Below are 18,146 nucleotides of genomic sequence, written 5' to 3' on the forward strand. Positions count from 1 at the left end.
TATCCCTAAGCCATGATGATGGTAACAAAGTGAGCAAATATACTGAATGGTGAAGAAATTATTAATAACTGATTTTCTGTTCAAGCTGAATCATTTCTGTCACTGGCGTATTCTGCCTCAAGAGAGCACTCAAGGCTTCCCATCTCCGAGAGTGCAGGGAGGAGGAAGGAGGCATTCCCATATGGATGAAGGCTAGGAGGATGTGTGTCCTCACTGCTCAGAAATTCCCTGAACACTGGACAAACCAAGAAACTAAGGTTTTATGCCTACATAGCATGCCCTTGTCAACTTTTTTCTATTGTACCCATTTATTCTTTGAATTGCTCCTCCTTCTAGTCCTGTACACAAAGGCTGCCTATTACTTGGGAAGACTTTACCTTTCTTCGTTCAAAAAATATTTATTGAGCATCTACTATATACCAGGCACTGTTCCAGATGCCAAGGATGCAGCAGTGAACAAGGTAGGCCCTGGAATAAGCAGCTTACACCAGTTCTGTTCTAGGCCTAGGGATCCAGGCTTTCTCTTGTCTTCTCTCACTATCTGTGTAGCAGGTCTATGTATGGCTTACACATAGTCTGCTCCAGTTCACCAGGGCCAGAGTAATGGTTATATTCCTTTTAGTGAGGATGCATGCCTAGAAATGGGAATACTAACTGGATCACAGCTAAACTAATCTTAACACCATGAAACCTATAGAGTCATTCCCAACATTCATTAACAAAAATTTATTAAGCACTTATCATGTGCATTGTAATATACTATTGAGATATATTAATAAACAAAAGAGAGAAAGATACCTGACCTATACCACTTACTTGGGGGATGGAGGGGAAAACAATAAGTAATAAACATAAATAAATCATGTAGTGTTTTAGATGGTGATTAGTACTGTAAAAAAAAGTACAATAAAGTGAGCATAATCATGGATGACAGTGGTTAAGTAGGCTGATTACAATTTTAAACTATGCTCAACATGCAAATCTATTAGTTGATATCTTTATTTTCTCTGCTTTCTATACCATTGCTGTAATGATGGATTTAGCTAGGCTTAGAACATGGCCCACACCCACCTAACAGTTCATCTGCCTAATTCTAAAATCTTCTAAACAAAAATAATAATATAATAATAATAAGCAGCAAAATTTCCTATAACATCAAATGTGTACCTTAACCCTTAAAATAATCAAACACTGGATTGTATTTTTTTGAAACAAAATTATTCACCATGTATCAAAACACTACCATCAGAAAGTGGGTTACTAGGCACATTGGCCATAAGCCTAATGCACTCAGGCTCCTAAACCAGCTGACAAGTGTTCCAACGAGTTGGAGCTAAGGGAGGTATAACTGTAGGGCAGGCCAAGACCAGGTCTCTGCTCTGAAACTCCTGTCTTATTTATAAGTCTGTATGTTAATAAGTTGGAAGCCCTAGGTTTTGTGGTGCTATTAGAAAACCAACACCTGGAAACTGGATACTAAGTCCAGTTGAGGTGACAATCACAGAGTAGTTCCATTGTCATGTGGGGTACATGACAAAGCTAGGACACAGATGAAGAATTTTCCAAATCAGAAAGGGATTAAAGTCTGAGCAGAGGAGATGCAGGACTCCTTTGACATGTGGCCTTATAAGCTCAACACTCCCTTGTGGTGGATAATGCAACATTCAGGAACTGTGACCATTTTGCCATCAGGTATATCATTTGTCCTAACTTGTTGAAGTATATCTTTTACCCAAGATAACCAAAAGCTACAACCCTTAGTACAAATATGTATCCAAGTGCAACATGTCTGCTATCCACAGGGATCTTGGGTTCTCATAGCCTAAATACACAGTGTTTATTTGACTGGTCTATTTCCCCTGAAGACTTAAAGGGGGCTATGGTCTCAGTTAACAAAATGACATATTAAAATTCCTCATTTATCACTAATATAACATAAAATTCCTGCCTTTGATATTAACATGGAAGACATTCTTAGCAGGCCTAAATAGAATGGCCTTAGAAGTGAACCCAAAGAGCTTCTGAATCATGAGTTAGCTAGATCATCATCATCATCCCCAGTCATTTATGCTAATGTACTTTGGAATACTACCTGGAAACCTTCAGCAAAACCCTGTTTTACCCTTCAGCATAAAAGAGGTCCCAGGAATGGGAACAGTCATGGCCCACCCTTGGCAAGTAAAGACACTTTCAAGGGTTCTCAAGCATACTTGCCTTCCTGTCTATCTCAACCCTCAGAAAGCAGAACTACCCTATTTTCCTCACTACAAGAGACTTTCTTTAGGTTTTGGTGCCTATCTCCACTCTGTTTATTGTTGTCAGGTATTCAGAAGCTGCTTCTTTGTTGCCACACATTTTTGGACATAAATTCTGAGTTCAGTCTGTACTAGGAGATCATAATAAATGTAGTTTTTATGCAAATATCAAAATATTCCACTGGCAGTGGAAGCTAAGCAAAAAAACTAGATATGGGTATACTTTTTTAAAAATTTTGTTAATTTGAAGGTAAAAGAATCTATGTTTTTAAGTTTTAAAATGTTAAGTCTAAAAATTTTGTTTATTTTTAAATGTATTAGTCCATTTAGCAAGACTGAAAAATGACTTGGTGATTCCTGCCTCCTGGTATTCACACTCCTTTGTAGCCCTCCCACCCCACCTTATCCAGGGTGATCTGTCTAACCAATAGGATATAAGTGAAATGATAGAGAAGTGTGACTTCCAAGACCAAATCATATTAAATAAAAGGCATTTTCACCTTCACCTTGCTCTCTATGATTGATTGTTCCCTCTAGGAGAAGCTAGCCTCCATGCCATGAGGACCCTCAGGCAGGTCATGGAAAAAGCCAAATGGGAAAGAAGTGAGATTTGCCAACAACCAGTACCACGTGAATAAGCCATCTTGGAAGCAGATACCCTAGCTCCAGTCGAACCTGAGATCACTCCAGCCCCAGCTGACATCTTAAGATGTCATGAGAGACCCCCAACCCAGAACTATTTAGCTAAGGCACTCCCAAATCCTTGACCAAGAAAAACTATATGAGATTATAAATGTTTATTGTTTTAAGCTGCTAAATTTTGGGGTAATTTGTTATGAAGCAATGGACAACTAATATAAACCTTTATATTGTTAAGTTACTAGCTGACAAATAAACCATTTAGATGTTAACTATCAGTTCATACTAGGTCTAGCTCTACATGCATTTGAATAAGCAATACATATGAACTGGCGGTCAATGGAATAGGATCTAAAGTCAGACTGACTGGGTTTAAATCTATGCCCCATATTGTGTGATCCAAGACAAGTTGTTTTTTTTATCCAGTTATTGTGAAGTGGGGATAATAGTAGTATCTGTCTCATGAGGTTGTTGCATGAACTGAGTTAATCCTAGTAAAGAACAGTGTCAGGAACATGGTAAGTGTTCAATAAATGTTAGCTATTATGATGTTTGAATAAATAAATGAGGCCATTCCTTATAAAAGGGAAAAATGATAGTAGAATTGATTGGGAAAATATATTTATTTGGCTGCTGACTCTTGTTTTGGCTTCTGTCACATGTAGGGAAGAAAAAAAGAGGGACAGAGAGACCAAAAATGGCAGATAAGATTTGGATTAGTAAAACTTAACCACATCTTTAACTAGTGTAAAGTAGGGTGACCATATAATTTATCATACAAACTGGGATATTTCTGAGATTGAAAAGGAGCCCTAGTAAGAATGGTGCTGAGAAAACAGGCATAAAAACAGGACTGTCCTTAGCAAATCAGGTATGTAAACACCCTTAAGTGACTACAGTATGAAAAACACTGTTGGCAGTTAAGAATACAGCTCTGGAAATCAGATTCAAATTCTAGAGCTATCCTGAGGAGAGCAAAGTCAAAGATAAAGTATTTAGATTCAAGTACTTAAAGTATTATACTAAAACCTTGATTGAGGTCAGTACCAGCATTCATTTAAGCAGTGAGAAGTTAATTTACCAAAAGGTACTAAATAAATGTTTTATTTCATTGATTTTATTTAGTTTTTCTCTTAATGAGTCATCTGTTCAAAATACAGTATGTATTAATCTTCCTTTTCTTAACAGTTTTTAATGAGGTAGAACACATACTTAATGTACGTTTCAGTTAATAGTGACTTTAATTTCCAGTTTAGACCAAGAGGCTATCTTCCATTGCCAGAGCCAAGGTAAAAAAAAAAAAAATTAAAAACAAAAAGAGTCTATCAACAAGGTATCAGATGGTGACAGCCTGCCTTCATAGTAGGTGAAGTATCTTTAAGGAAATAAACAACATCCAGGACTGAACTTCCAGACGTGACTGGTGAGACTGCTGTGTTCTGTGCTTTGTGACTTCCTATGCTATTGGTCTGGTAAACAACTAGAATCTAATTTTTACTATAAATATGTTCATTCTTTTTTTTTTTTTTAAGCAAGAGAAGCAAGACTTGTATTTGTGAAAAGTCTCTCAAGTCTACTTACTTATTTTTCCCACAATACAAAAAGAGTACAATAGATACAAGCACATTGCTAGGTCAGTTCAATGACAGCTCTCCCTGAGACTGGCCTAAAATTCATTAAGATTATTCATATTGGATTTCCACAGGGCCAGATACCCTCAGAGAACCTCTTGAAGTTCAGGTTTTCTATAAGTAAAATGTTTATCTCTCTATCATACTATAATTCCCCTTATTGTGATATATCTCTGATGTTTCCAGGCAGGAATTATGTGGTAGCATATAATTAGGTAATTTGGATAATGGTATGTATCTTCATGTCTAAAACTTTACTGAATGTGAATGTCAAAATATAATTTCCAAAAAGTTTAAAATATAATTCACATGCAAATACATAGTAAGCACATGTCAAAGACATATAACACATTAACGAAAACAGCAAAATGGCAAAGAAACTGACATACACAGTTTAAAAAAAATAACGCTGGAACAAGATTCTAAATTGCATACAAAACTAGCTAATATTCTATAGGGCAATAAAACATAACCTTTTGGGTTATCTTTTCTACCTGCCAGAAATTATTTGTATCAGATCAACTTTCTATAAGTTAACGTCTAATTTTAACAGTTTGCTTACTAATTAATAGCAAACAGTAAATAAAACAAAGTTACATTCTCTAGAGAATCAGAGGACACTTGGGTCTTGTTAAACAGTGCTCTACTATGACTTTGAAAGATCGGCCGGGCACAGTGGCTCACGCCTGTAATCCTAGCACTCTGGGAGGCTGAGGAGGGCAGATCATTTGAGCTCAGGAGTTCGAGACCAGCCTGAGCAAGAGCGAGACCTCGTCTCTACTAAAAATAGAAATAAATTATATGGACAGCTAAAATACATATAGAAAAATTAGCTGGGCATGGTGGTGCATGCCTGTAGTCCCAGCTACTCGGGAGGCTGAGGCAGGAGGATTGCCTGAGCCCAGGAGTCTGAGGTTGCTGTGAGCAAGGCTGATGCCACGGCACTCTAGCCCGGGCAACAGAGTAAGACTCTGTCTCAAAAAAAAAAAAAAAAAAAAAAGAAATTAGCTGGACATAGTGGTGCATGCCTGTAGTCCCAGCTACTCGGGAGGCTGAGGCAGGAGGATCCCTTGAGCCCAGGAGTTTGAGGTTGCTGCGAGCTAGGTTGACACCATGGCACTCTAGCCTGGGCAACAGAGTGAGACTCTGTCTCAAAAAAAACAAAAACAAAAACAAAAAAAGATCATAGTATAAAGCATTGTCTAACTATGTCTAACTATTGTCTAACAAAGTCATCTTGTTATTTCATTACTAGGGTTCAGATAATTTTTCTTAACTCAAATAAAACCCTGATTCAGTTGTCCATAATGATAACTATATTTCCCTCTCTCCAAAGAACCCACCTAATTAAAAGGCCATTAGGAAGGCTGCATCTGGGATTCAGGTGTCAGATTTATATTCCCAAAGTTCCTTTCCACACTGTACTTACCTCCCTTTATTAGGGTTTTATGCCAAACATTGACTTTAGGTTCTGAAGTGGCCCTCCTTAGATAGTAGTCTGTTTAGGGGCAGAAACACTGACTTGTTTTCATATTCATCACAAAAGCCCAGCAGATCTTGCTCCTAAAGGTTTATTCATTCACGTTACAAAAATGTCCTGAGTACCTACTAAGTACAAGGACCTTTGTTAGGTTTGTTGTATTGAACTGAGTTCTATAAAGCAAACCGGCCAAGAGAATGCTCCTGAAGGACATGAAATAAACGGACAAACACAAAAAAAGTCCATCGTGATTCAGAAACTGAGGGCAAAAAAGAGAAAGGCTTAAAAGAGAAAGCATGCCAATGCTGGCAGCAAAGGATGTGTGTGTTGGGAGATAAACGAACAAAAACCCACAGTAGAAAGCAAATAACAGATAATAGAAAAATTGTTCAATATTACAGCAATGGATATGTATTCTTTCACCAAAAAGCTACATTAATGATGACAGCTAATTGGATTAAAGAGAAAATCTAAAAAATAAAGAGGAACAATTGACTTCAAATTCTTTACACTTGAGTTAAAACCAAGGGAAATGCTGGAATATTCCCAAAGGAGTCTAGTACCCTGCCAGTGTTTATTATTGCACGATGTCCACTTGAGAGGCAAAGTGGACTCTTACGCAAACCATGTCCCTTCCCCACCTAAAAACCTTCAGGGGCTTCTTGTTCTTTGAATAAAATCCACAGTCCTGTCCAGGGCTTACAAGGCTCAGCAAGGTCTGTCTCAAGCCCGGATCCTCTTCCCTTTGCTCGTGAAGTTCCAACAACATGACCTCCTGGCAGGTCCCAGGACACGTCAAACTCCTCCCCATGTTAGGCCCTTTGGGCTTGCTGGCTCCTCTAGCTAGGATGCTCCTGGCATGGCTAACTCCTGCTCATCCTTCAGGGGCCAGCTTCAATGTCACCTCCTTAGACAGCCTTCACCCACCAACCCACCCCCATCCTGCTATTTTCAAATGCAGAGCCTTCATGTGTTCCCATGACAGCAGGGATCTTGTCTAGTCATTAACCATTATATCCCCAGCACAATGCCTGGCATACATTAAGCACTTAATAGTATTGAAAGAATGTATGCAGTTAATATGAAGAGCTAGAGTACCACCAAACAGGATTCTGTCAAAGCCCCAGAATAGTTGTGCAACTTATAGTGGCTTCTTGGAGGGCTTACTGCCGTTCCTGCGAGGCCTTGGCCCATGGGGTAGGGCAAGAGATCAGCCCTCACAGCTGTGAACAGCTTCAGGTAAGCCCCAAAGATACTTGCTTCCAACCAACTCTCAGAAGAGACTGCAGATTAGTCTTTCTTCTAGAACCTTCCAAGTCCTAGGATTTATCAAATCCAAAAGCAAGCCTGAAAGGGGGATTGGATCCCTTGGTCAGGCCAGATACAAATGCCCATACTTTGGGGCTTCATGCCTTTGCAGACCACTTCCCCATCATGGCTGCCATACGCATCACCTGAGACACTTCTTCCCTCCCTTTCACAGCTACACTGCACTTCCACCAGGTCCGGCTCCCTGCTTCTCAGCCGGAGTTCGGGGGGAGGAGGAAAGGATTACTGGAAGGTGTGAAAGGGGACAACAAACAATGATGGATACTACCATGTGAGGGACTGTCACCTAACATTGCACTGAATCTTCTCAACCATCCTAAGAAGCAAATCGGAGATAGATACATAATATATATAATATATATTATATACTGTATATCTAATTTATACAGATGTATATTATATATTTACATTTATATATATTAATTATATAATAAATACCTATTTTTTTCCATTTTATAGGTTGAGCAAACCACCTGAGGTCTCACAGCCAGAGGGTAGCAGAGCCAAGATCTAGACCTGGGTTTAACTACCTTTAAAAGCTGTATTATTTCAGTACCCTCCAGTGTCTTCGTATAGGTAATTTGGGGGGAAAAGTGGGAGCAGAGGGGAGGGGAATGCCACCTGACACCACTGCCATGTTCCCTGCCCTAGCATTAGAAGGAAAGGAAACATTATGAGAAAGAAAAAAAGAAAGAGTAGGGAAATGAATAAAGGGAGAAGGGAAAGAAAGACCCCCACCCCTGCTCTCCCACCTCCGTGTCACACTCCTCACTAGTTCCCAGCCCTTGGCCTCCTGACACCTTCACCAGCCCCCACCTGACAAGAGCCCTCTCTCTCCTGGGTACGGGGAAGGCGTTTTTGCTCTGACTCCAGCCTCATGGAAACACTTCACTCCCTCTGCAGGGCTCACTGGCCATGGCTCACTGGCTTCCTAATCGGAATTCAATACATTTTTCCATAAAATAACATTACATTGTGGTTAGGGTTTATAATACCAGTGGCTTTTTTATTTTAAAAAGAAAAAAAAACACAAGTGTAATAGAGATCCACTAATCTGAAACCCAAAAAGCACGGAAAACCAGAGGTTTTTTCATAATTCATTTGGCAGCAAAATCTGACCTGACCTGAACTCATTTGGCCTGGATTCATTTGGCAAGAAAACCCGACCTGAATTGACATGAGGCTATTTATAGTTTTTATTTATCCCACTGAGTGTGAATATTCATCAGTTTCACTGCAGAAATATTAATGTGTTTGATTATAGGATCCTGCTCCAGACCACACTGCAGTGCTACATAAAACTGGTATATGCACAATATTATCCTTCTTAAAAAAAAAAAATCTGAATTCAGCAAAATCTGGTCTCAAAGGTTTTGAATACACAATTGTAGACCTGTATTTATTCAGATTTAACCTTTCTGAACCTTGGGTTCGTTGCAAGTCTGAAATTAGATCACAGACAACATCATTTCCTAGGGAAAATATATTCTTAATTTCAAACAAGCAACTTAAAAATGAACTTTTGGAACACCACTAATTCCTGGGTTTGGGAACTAACCCTATAAAAGTATACAATAAAGAAAAATACTTCATGATAAAAGGTTTTCATTCCACAAAAAAATTATCAGGTTCTGATTCCCATTCCCACAGAATCTTCAAGGAAGTCCAGCTTCCAGAAAGAATGGCCAATCTTCTTGGACTTCTCTGTGCGCTGAGGAGCATGTTGGAATATTAGAATGTGGACCAAGGGAAAAAGAGATAATATCAGAAATCCTGTGAACTGCTTCCATTCTGTCATACTGTTCATTTATATTTCTGCCAAAGTTGTTTTCATGACTTTTGTTGCAATTCAAAGTTAGCCTTTCCAGCAGAAGGAAAGCATCAAGTGCACCCCCCCTTCAAACAAGATGTCCAATCTTCTTACAATAATTTTATGAATATGATGAATCCCATAGCTCATTATTTTTCTCCCATTTTCTTTTGGCTGCTAGAAAATCCAGAGCCAAATTCATAGTTTTAGCACCTGTATAGCATTTTATGCTGCATGTTCTTTGCCCTAACCTTATCTAGCCCAGCCTGGTTGTTTTTCTCCCAGCCATATTTTCCTTTTGCCCTAATTTCTTCATCTATTTATTTTAGGTGATGGTGGTAGTATGTATATGTGTGTAAACTGCCTCAATATCTTTTTGTGATAAGGTGGAATATGAATGAATAGACAAATAAGTAACTGTATACTTCATAATGTACTGGCATGGATCCATTTACTTCTAGGTATAAAGACTTCAGTAATACCAGAACTCTAAATCATCGCATTTCATTAATTTCACAGATACTGAGCCGTAATTAAAATCTTCTATACCAAAATGCCCAAGACCATCATTTATTACATGAAAATACCTAAATTAGGGGAAGCAAAAGAAGCACTGTACCTATGTTGCATGTTTCAGAATACAGTCACCCGAGATACATGGCTAAGATTTGATTATCAGATTCCCCCGAGGGCTGAGGAGGCACCAGTTTCAAGTCTCAGGATACCTGCTACCTATGCCTTCACCCCACATCTCCAAACCATCAGTCATTTCCCCATAGCACCTCTTCCTAGCATGAGATTGTGAGATCCTCACACCTTGTTGTGGCCTCCTACTTGCTAGATTTACTGAAAGACATTGGAGTTACTGAAAGAAGATGGGAAAGTCCTAAAAAGTATTCATAAAACTTTCCTGAGTCAAATACTTTCTGTTCTACCCTTGCATCCGTTGATCATCCATTTATTTTCTTTTCAGTAATTCCAAAGCACTAGAATTTTCCTGTGTATAATCAATACTTCTGAATAGCTGTTCAGTTAAAATCTCTGAATGAGATTTTAGATATAAAAATCATTATATATGTATATAATGTATATAAGTGGTAGCTACTTACTTAAGAAACCAGGGTTTCTTATCCAAAATTGGAATCTAGTAGAATTTTAATTGAATATATCAAAAACTCTCCAAGGCAGAAATCAGAGTGCAGAGAAAAAACATTCTTTTTAAATTGCAATTATTATTATAATATATAGCTACAGTACTATAAACTGACTTCTGTCTGCTGCAGTCCTATTATGATACCAAAAACAAAACAAATAGATTTGGGAAGGTTTTGCAAAACAGTAATTTGAGCTTAAACAACAACTTATGGTGAATGTTTATTATTTTATTAAACCTCTAAAAATTATTTATAAGTAACATTTGATGTTACCTGAGTTTTTAGCTTTAATTTTACCTTGCTAAATTTTGAAAATTAAGATGGTTAAAATCTCCTTAAAATGACGAATTGTAGCTGTTACCATCACAAGAAAGCTGTACTCAGAGGGGAGTGGTAAGCAGAATGCCAAAGATGTCTCCCCAGAAGGCCCATCTCCTGGGTTTTCAGTCAAGCACTGAACTAGGTACTGCTATGAAGGAACTCTGCAGGCGTAACTAAGGTTACTAATCAGCTGACTAGAGAGATTAACCTGGGTTATCCAGTTGGGCCCAATATAATCACGAGTCTTTTAAAAGCAGAAGAAAAAACAGGTGGTGAAGGCAGGGAGGTTTGAGGCAAATTCCACACACTATTACTTGCTTTGAAGATGTAGGTGGGCAACTTCTGCAAGATCCTCCAAGAGAGAAAACTGGATCCCGGATACAACAACCACATGCAAATAAATTCTGCCAATGAGACTGGAAGTGGATGCTCCCCTGTGACCTCCAGGGAAGCGTCCAGGCCAGCTGCTACCTTGATTTTGGCCTTGTGAAGGCCATGAACAGAGAACCCAGAAAAGCCACACTGTGCCCACACTTTTCACCCACAGATATGGTGTGAAAGTGAATGGATATTGTTGTAAGCCACCAAGTTTGTGGTAATTTGTTATGGGAGCAATAGAAAATTAATATAAGGGGTAAAGCAAAAAAGAACCAAAAATAAGAATTAAGAATCTGTTAAACTCATTTATCTTCATTCAATAATTTCAACTAAAGCACAAAAAATTACAAAGTAACTACCATAACAGTGTGAAATCATCAATTTTTTAAATAAAAAATGTTGCCAATATAACACTTTATGGCATAATTTCAAGCACTACCTTGAAATTGAAAGTTTTGTCATTGTCTCTAAGCAATTCAAAGATTCATAAAGCAATGATTTGGAGCCCAAAATGTGGTTATCATTATCATCATCTGAATGTAAGAATGTTATAGTCTTCAAGCATGTACCACCTTCACTAAAACATATACTTAAAAATAACGTTAAGCCTTTATTATTTAAGGGAGAGTAAGAACAGTTACACAAAGAATTTAATATAAGGAATAACATTCTAATAATCAGAGCTCTCCAGCAATGGAATGGGCTGCCTCAAAAAGGATCCAAAAATGTTATAAAGATTCCCAGAGCCTCATAGAAAACCTGGCCTAAATGACTTCTATAACTCAAACTTAAAATTCTGTGATTCCATCAACTTCCTAACAGAATATTGCCATTATCAGAGCATTAGCTAAGTTACTATTATTCTATAGGTTACATGAACTCATTAAATTTATTAGGTAGGACAACTGTCACTGAGACATACATCACGAGCACTACAAGTTTCTAAACAGATATACAAAATACTAAAACGAAACTATTTTAAAGGGCAGACGTTTATTTTCAATTCTGCAGGACTCCTTCCCAAGAGCGAAGTTCGGGGCAGCCTTCCGGTCTGGGCAGATGAGAAGGGGCGCGCGGCCGCCCCGGTCCCGGCACACAACCCGTTAATGATCTCGAGTCGCGCAGACACCTGACCCCGCTAGCACAGTCTGCCCCTTCAAAACAAGATCTGCGGAGCCGGCCGGTGACACGGCCGCACGACACTTCCCGGCAAGCTGGGACTGCCCATTTACCGAAGGCGGCGGCGGGCTGTCGCAAGGAGCGCCGCTTTCCCGGTATTGTCCTTCCCAGACGCGAACGCAAGGGTTTGTGTTTACGCAAGAGTCACGTTTCACTCCGGTTCGGGCTGGGTTGGTCTGTTTCCTTGCGATTGGGCTGAGTTTCCCTGGTTTTGGTGGAGCGAGGACGAGCCAATCGCTTGGTATTTACCTTTCGCTCGGGCCAAACTGGACAAATGCACACCGACAGCCCCCGCAGGCGCCCCCCGCCCGCAGCGCAGCCCGCCGGCCCGGCCCGGCTCCGGCTTATCTGCGGCGCGCACAGCGCCCCCGCACTCGCCGGTTCCGAGAGAAGGGATTCCGAGAAAAAATTAAGAGCCAGGTTCCCTAGAAACATTAAATTAACACAAGGGCTCTGGAAACGAAACAGCAGATGCCTGAAAGCCTTCCCCTTGACGGCTTCCTGCCTTCTTGGAAAATCTGTGAATTAAAATAGATTGGGTTACCCTGCTTGGCCAGATGCTGCCCGAGAACTTCATTTGGGGTTAACATGAAAGCAAAGTTTGCCATCTTTTAAAAAGGCTTTTCTTTTTGAGAAGGTTTGAAGAACGTCTTTGGGTTGTAGCTGTTAACTGGGACTAGAGGCTGAGGCTTTTTGCATTACAATAGAGAATTTCCCATAACACTAACTTGCAAATCAGATAACTAAGATCGTGGAGTGCAAAGCAGACTAAGGTAGAGTGTGGAAGGAGCACCAAGAGTTCAGAACCGTAGATGCACCTCTTTGGAAAGAGCCTAGAAAGAGTACGGTCCAGCCCCTCATTTTACAGAGGAGAAAAAGTCTTATTTCTAAGCCTACTTACTTTGGCCATACTTTATGAGAACACAAATGAATAAAACTATCTAATAGCATTTATAGGGAGTCACAAATATTAATAGAAGCAGAAAGGCTTATGAGTATTTTATCAGCCTCTGTTCTAAACCCCACAAGCTAACTTCCATTGACTCTATCTTAAAGTTAATCAGGCTATAATTTGTAAATTCAAACCTACACTAATAACCACACACCTTGAGAACAGTGGGCCTTCAGCACAGAGCATATTCCACTTTCATGTCATCTTAACTTACATATTTAAATTATTTTGGTAGCTGAGAACAAGATCCAAAGCTTCCTATGGAATATCAGGATTTTACAGAGGAAATAAAATTTTTACTGTAGTAACACCTTCCTTGACATTTTAACTTTTTTTCCCATGTTAACCTTTATGGAGGGACTCCATGAACCTTAGCCACTAATTTACATGTGTCATGCTTTCTAGTAAATTAGACAATAACCTGTAGTTCTAAAAGGATTCTATGCTTATTCCAAACTTGGGAGCACAAGATGGGGGAAAAGTATATTACCAGATACTCTAAACAAAAGTAAAATTAAATGTCCTTGCTTAAGCATGAAAGCAACAAAACTCATTTTAAAGCAATACAAACAAAATCATTTCATCTCTAATAAGGCAAGTATACAGCTCCATGAGACTAGCAGCCATAAGTATTTCTATTTTAACAACTCACAGGGGATATACAAAATCTATCCTTCATCCCTGATGTACGAAAAAATAAAGAGCAAATTTCATAGCAACTTCAGGGCTTCCTAACTTAATGGTGGGCCTTAAGGAAAAGCAAGTATGATTTTTAAGTGTTTATAAGAAAGCAATGGAAAATGCTACAAAAATTATTTGGCAGGCCACAGAGAAAGCCGGAATCTTTGCAGGACTCACCAGAATACACAGCTGTTTTAAAACCGAAAGTCAAACAGCTTTCCACAGGTATTAAGTGTTTTCTACAACAAAATTATCAAATGTACACACTCTTTTTTTACTATCACAAACAGACTTATTTTACTTCTACTAGCAAAAAAGCTATAGTTACAAAAAAAAAAAAAAAAACCTGCTGTAACAAGAATAAAATAGCCACACAACATTAGTCAACACTGGCTTTAAAAAACATCAAATTTCAAAATGATTATGAATGATCAAATGTGATTCCTACATTTTCTAGTTAGGTATTGATGTTAAGAATATGGCTTTCCCAGAAATACATTCCACTCTACCTTATTTCCGTGTATAATCACAGTAGCAATAAAAAATGATGAAAAACAAACCAGCTTTTTCAAAAAATTTTAATTAAAAACAAAACCTTTGGTAAACCACAGCATTATGGAAGATTAACAAATTTAACAATCCTCCTCCAAAATTATTTTTTGAAAAAAAGTCAATGCCATAGAAAAATGTGGATAGCTGATAACCTTCAGAATTCCTTTTACGCAGCTAATAGTTATCTCATTTCTGAGATTTCTTTACACTTAAATGTTAAAGAAAAAGAAATATTTAGATGTTGAGAAAAAAGTTATTCTCATTATACTGCTTCACTATCTAATTTTAGTTCATCAAAATTAGATATCTAGTAAGTACCTGGTATGCTTTGGCAGATTTTTTTTTCTATTCTAAAAATTATTCTAAACAGATGAGGTTACTACTAGTTAAAACTCTGAAGACAAATGCCATATACCCTGTTGTAAAAAATGTGCACAGTATTAGTTATGTTTCCTTCTATATATTTATGTATCTTTGGCCAAACTTCCCCAGTAAAGTTTAGTTTATGATTTGTTTCCTAAAATAAAAATGTTTGTATTTTATGCTATAAAAATCAATAAACATCTTCTAAAGTTAGGAGCTCCAAAATAAATGATACAGATATTTTAATGAAAGCCCTCTTATAATAAAAGATTGGTAAAGAGGAAGAAAATAAAAGGCATATTTACAATAAATCGAAAGCAGAGTTGCAATTATCAGTAGATTCCACAATGATTATTAATGTTTACCCTATAAAATACTGGTTTTTGCATTAATTCAAAAATACAGTTGGGTTTTTTCCCTTAATAAATGAAAAATAATTTTTTTCTTTTTCTATTTTTAAGATGAGAATGACCATTTAAAAACAGAAGACTACCTTCAGGAGCTTTCCCTTTCCCCATTTCAAAACTGTGAGTTTTATTTTCATTTGTCTTTTTGACTTCTTGAAATCCAGTGACATTGTCATAGCTCTGAGAACCAAGATAATAGAAAACACTAACTGTAGGAGATAGCCTTGATGCTTTCAATTATATTTTCCTAGAAAGATATGACATTTAATCTTAATAGCTTTTTTTTTTAAAGAAATCCTCTAACGCCAATAAAAGTGAAAGAATCTAAATCTCAGTCGTTCAGGCAAATTTAGCTCATCAGCATACCCTAAAAAGAGGATAAGTTAATAAAACCTAAATAATACATTGTATTAGTCTTTAAATGATATGTTATACTTTCAATATATACACCTCCTGTTAAGATTAGTGGGTACCAATCTCAAATCTGTATTGGAAATAAGCAGGGTATACATTTTTTAAAAAAGAAGAGGCTACAGTAACCACTGCTTAAAGTCTCCTCAACATTGGGTGTGTGAGAGAGAAGGAAGGAAAGTATAGTTCTTCACGGAGACAGCTGCCTGTCCTCTGGCACAGCACTTCCTTCTGTGCCCTGACCACAGCCAAGGTAAGTCAAAATAGGTCAGCTCAAGTGTCTCTACACAGTCAGATACCTGTGTATTATGCTTTTAGAAGAAGAGAAAAAACCCAAAAATATAAAACTATTCCCAAACTTCCTGTATGCTTTCAAAGTCACACTTTACTCATGGAAATTAGAATGATTCAGAAGCAAGCAAGCACCAGTAACCTAAATGATGATTTCCCCGTAAGATACAGGACACATTCTTCTGTCTTTTCTCTTTCTTTCTTTATTTTTCTCTCCTTCCCTCCCTCCCTTCCTCTCCCCTGCTTTTCTTTCCTTCTTGCTAGACTCCCTGACTTATGAATGATTTTTATTCAATTTGAATCTGGTCCCTGTTCTTTTTTGTGATTTTGTGGAAGGAAGTAAGATTGCCATTGTTATGAAAATAAAACAGGAGGTTGATACTTCATGCACAAAAAGGATTGACCAAAGGTTATAGTGACATCAGTTTTAGTTTTGGCTGAGGGCTGGTGCATTTTGCAGAGGGTAGGGGTGGGAGGAGACAGGTGTGGGTGTGTTTCTTCCAGGAGAGAGGGCTTTGCTTCCAGGTAGTGTTGCCACCATTCTCTGAGGGGGCCCAGTCTGCCAGCTCTTCTGGGTAGACTTTATAACAGAGTCAGCAGGCTCCATTCTCTAGGAAGCCTGAGGTTGGCAACTGCATCTATGGAAGCATTCCACGAAAGGTTAAACTAGGATGAGATTGTCAACAGGCTTCAAAAAGGCAGAGTTCCAGGCCTGAGGCCACATGGGCCTCCTTCAGGTCCTGGTCCCCACAGTGTGACGCTTTTGGCCCCTCTTCTCTCCTCCAGCTCCCCACCCCGTTCTTGAGCCAGCCCTTCCTTTTCCTCTAACCCTGCAAAAAATAAGCAGCGCTGTTATTTTGTTCCAACTAACAAAACAGCTAAGAAACAGCAGAAGAACATGACTGCCCTTTGCAAAATAGGCCATGTGATCATCCTAGTTAAATCCAGCCCTTACAGTAAAAATGAATAGAGGGAGCTGTTTATGAAACTCTCCTGCTTGCCTTCAGAATACTCTCATTCCCTCCCCTCCCAGCCTCCTAAATACCCAAATGAATTTATGTAATGAGCTTTATTTTATCACCCTGAAATTCTTCCTCAGTCCAGATTGCTAATGCGGCAGGTTCCAGCTGCCTAAATTCCCTAAACAACATTCCCTGTTCCATAAAAAGCATGCAAGTGCAAGCACAGCAGTCCTGCTCCGATTCTCAGAACTATAAACTGACTACCCAATTCCCTGGCCTGCGAAGGCAGTGAAACAGGCAACATGGACAATTTAAAGGTGTACAATAGTCGAGGTCTATTTCATTCCCAAGCAGCGCAAAGTGGACAAGGTGAGGCCACCCTTTCTTTTACTTCTGGCTATTATACTGACTCCCTGGGAACTATCTCTCCTCGAAAAGAAACCACCCTTCCAATGGAGAGAGAGTGACACTGAATTTGTACTGCTTTTTATGATGTCATTTTTTTCACTAAGGAACAGAGTTCTATACCACAGACTCTCTTAAGTGACTTGAAAATTGCACGTACCAAATTAGTACCCTAGTTGCAGATTAAGAAAGTACAAAGTTTGAATCCTTTCTTTTAAATTAATACAATCTCAATGTTTATATAATAGTCATTGACTTGTATGTAATACATACAGTATATGCCTCTGCCTCTAGCAAAAATACCACCCAAACCATCTTAAGCATGTGTGAATGCTTTATTTTTTAGACTCCAAAAGAAAGTCTATAACCTACGATGGCACTGCCAGACTTCACAACAGCCTTCACACTTGTAATATGACAATATCTAAGTACTTGGAGATCCCTGCACACAACATGCTGTCTTTCCGTGTACTGTTCCCTCTCCAACCTTGTTCACATAGCAAACTCTAATTTATTCTTTAATAAGTGGCCTATGTCACCCTCCCTTCATTGTCCCAGAGCCAAGTAGTCATCACTACCTCCTCTGTCCCTTGTCCATGTATCTATGTTGCCCCTATCAGACAGTACCATGTCTGCTCATGTGTCTACCTCCCCTACTTGATTCAAAGTTCCTTGAGGAATTGTTTTTCTATCTCCAGTGCCTTGTATATTTTGTACCACATAATAAGTGCTATAAAAGAGAACTAACCTGATATGGCTATAAAAAATGACTTCTAGCTTTTAACCATAATGAACCTGGTGGTACAAGACTCATATAGATCCTGATGGTTGACCCTAAGTGTGTCCAAAACCATTTGCTCTTGCTGTGTCCTCAGAGGAGAAAGAAAAACTGTTCCACTTCTCTGTACTCTACACATAATTAGATCAGGGTGGGAGCTGGGAGACT

General features: G+C 38.6%; 1 protein-coding gene across 2 annotated transcripts in view; it reads right to left on the minus strand.

Annotated features, from left to right (window-relative positions):
* CRADD (CASP2 and RIPK1 domain containing adaptor with death domain) overlaps nt 1–18,146 on the minus strand; it is a 140,192-nt gene that overhangs the window by 76,362 nt on the left and 45,684 nt on the right. The window lies entirely within an intron of this gene.

Source organism: Lemur catta, chromosome 6, assembly GCF_020740605.2.
Source record: "Lemur catta isolate mLemCat1 chromosome 6, mLemCat1.pri, whole genome shotgun sequence".
Classification (NCBI taxonomy): domain Eukaryota; kingdom Metazoa; phylum Chordata; class Mammalia; order Primates; family Lemuridae; genus Lemur; species Lemur catta.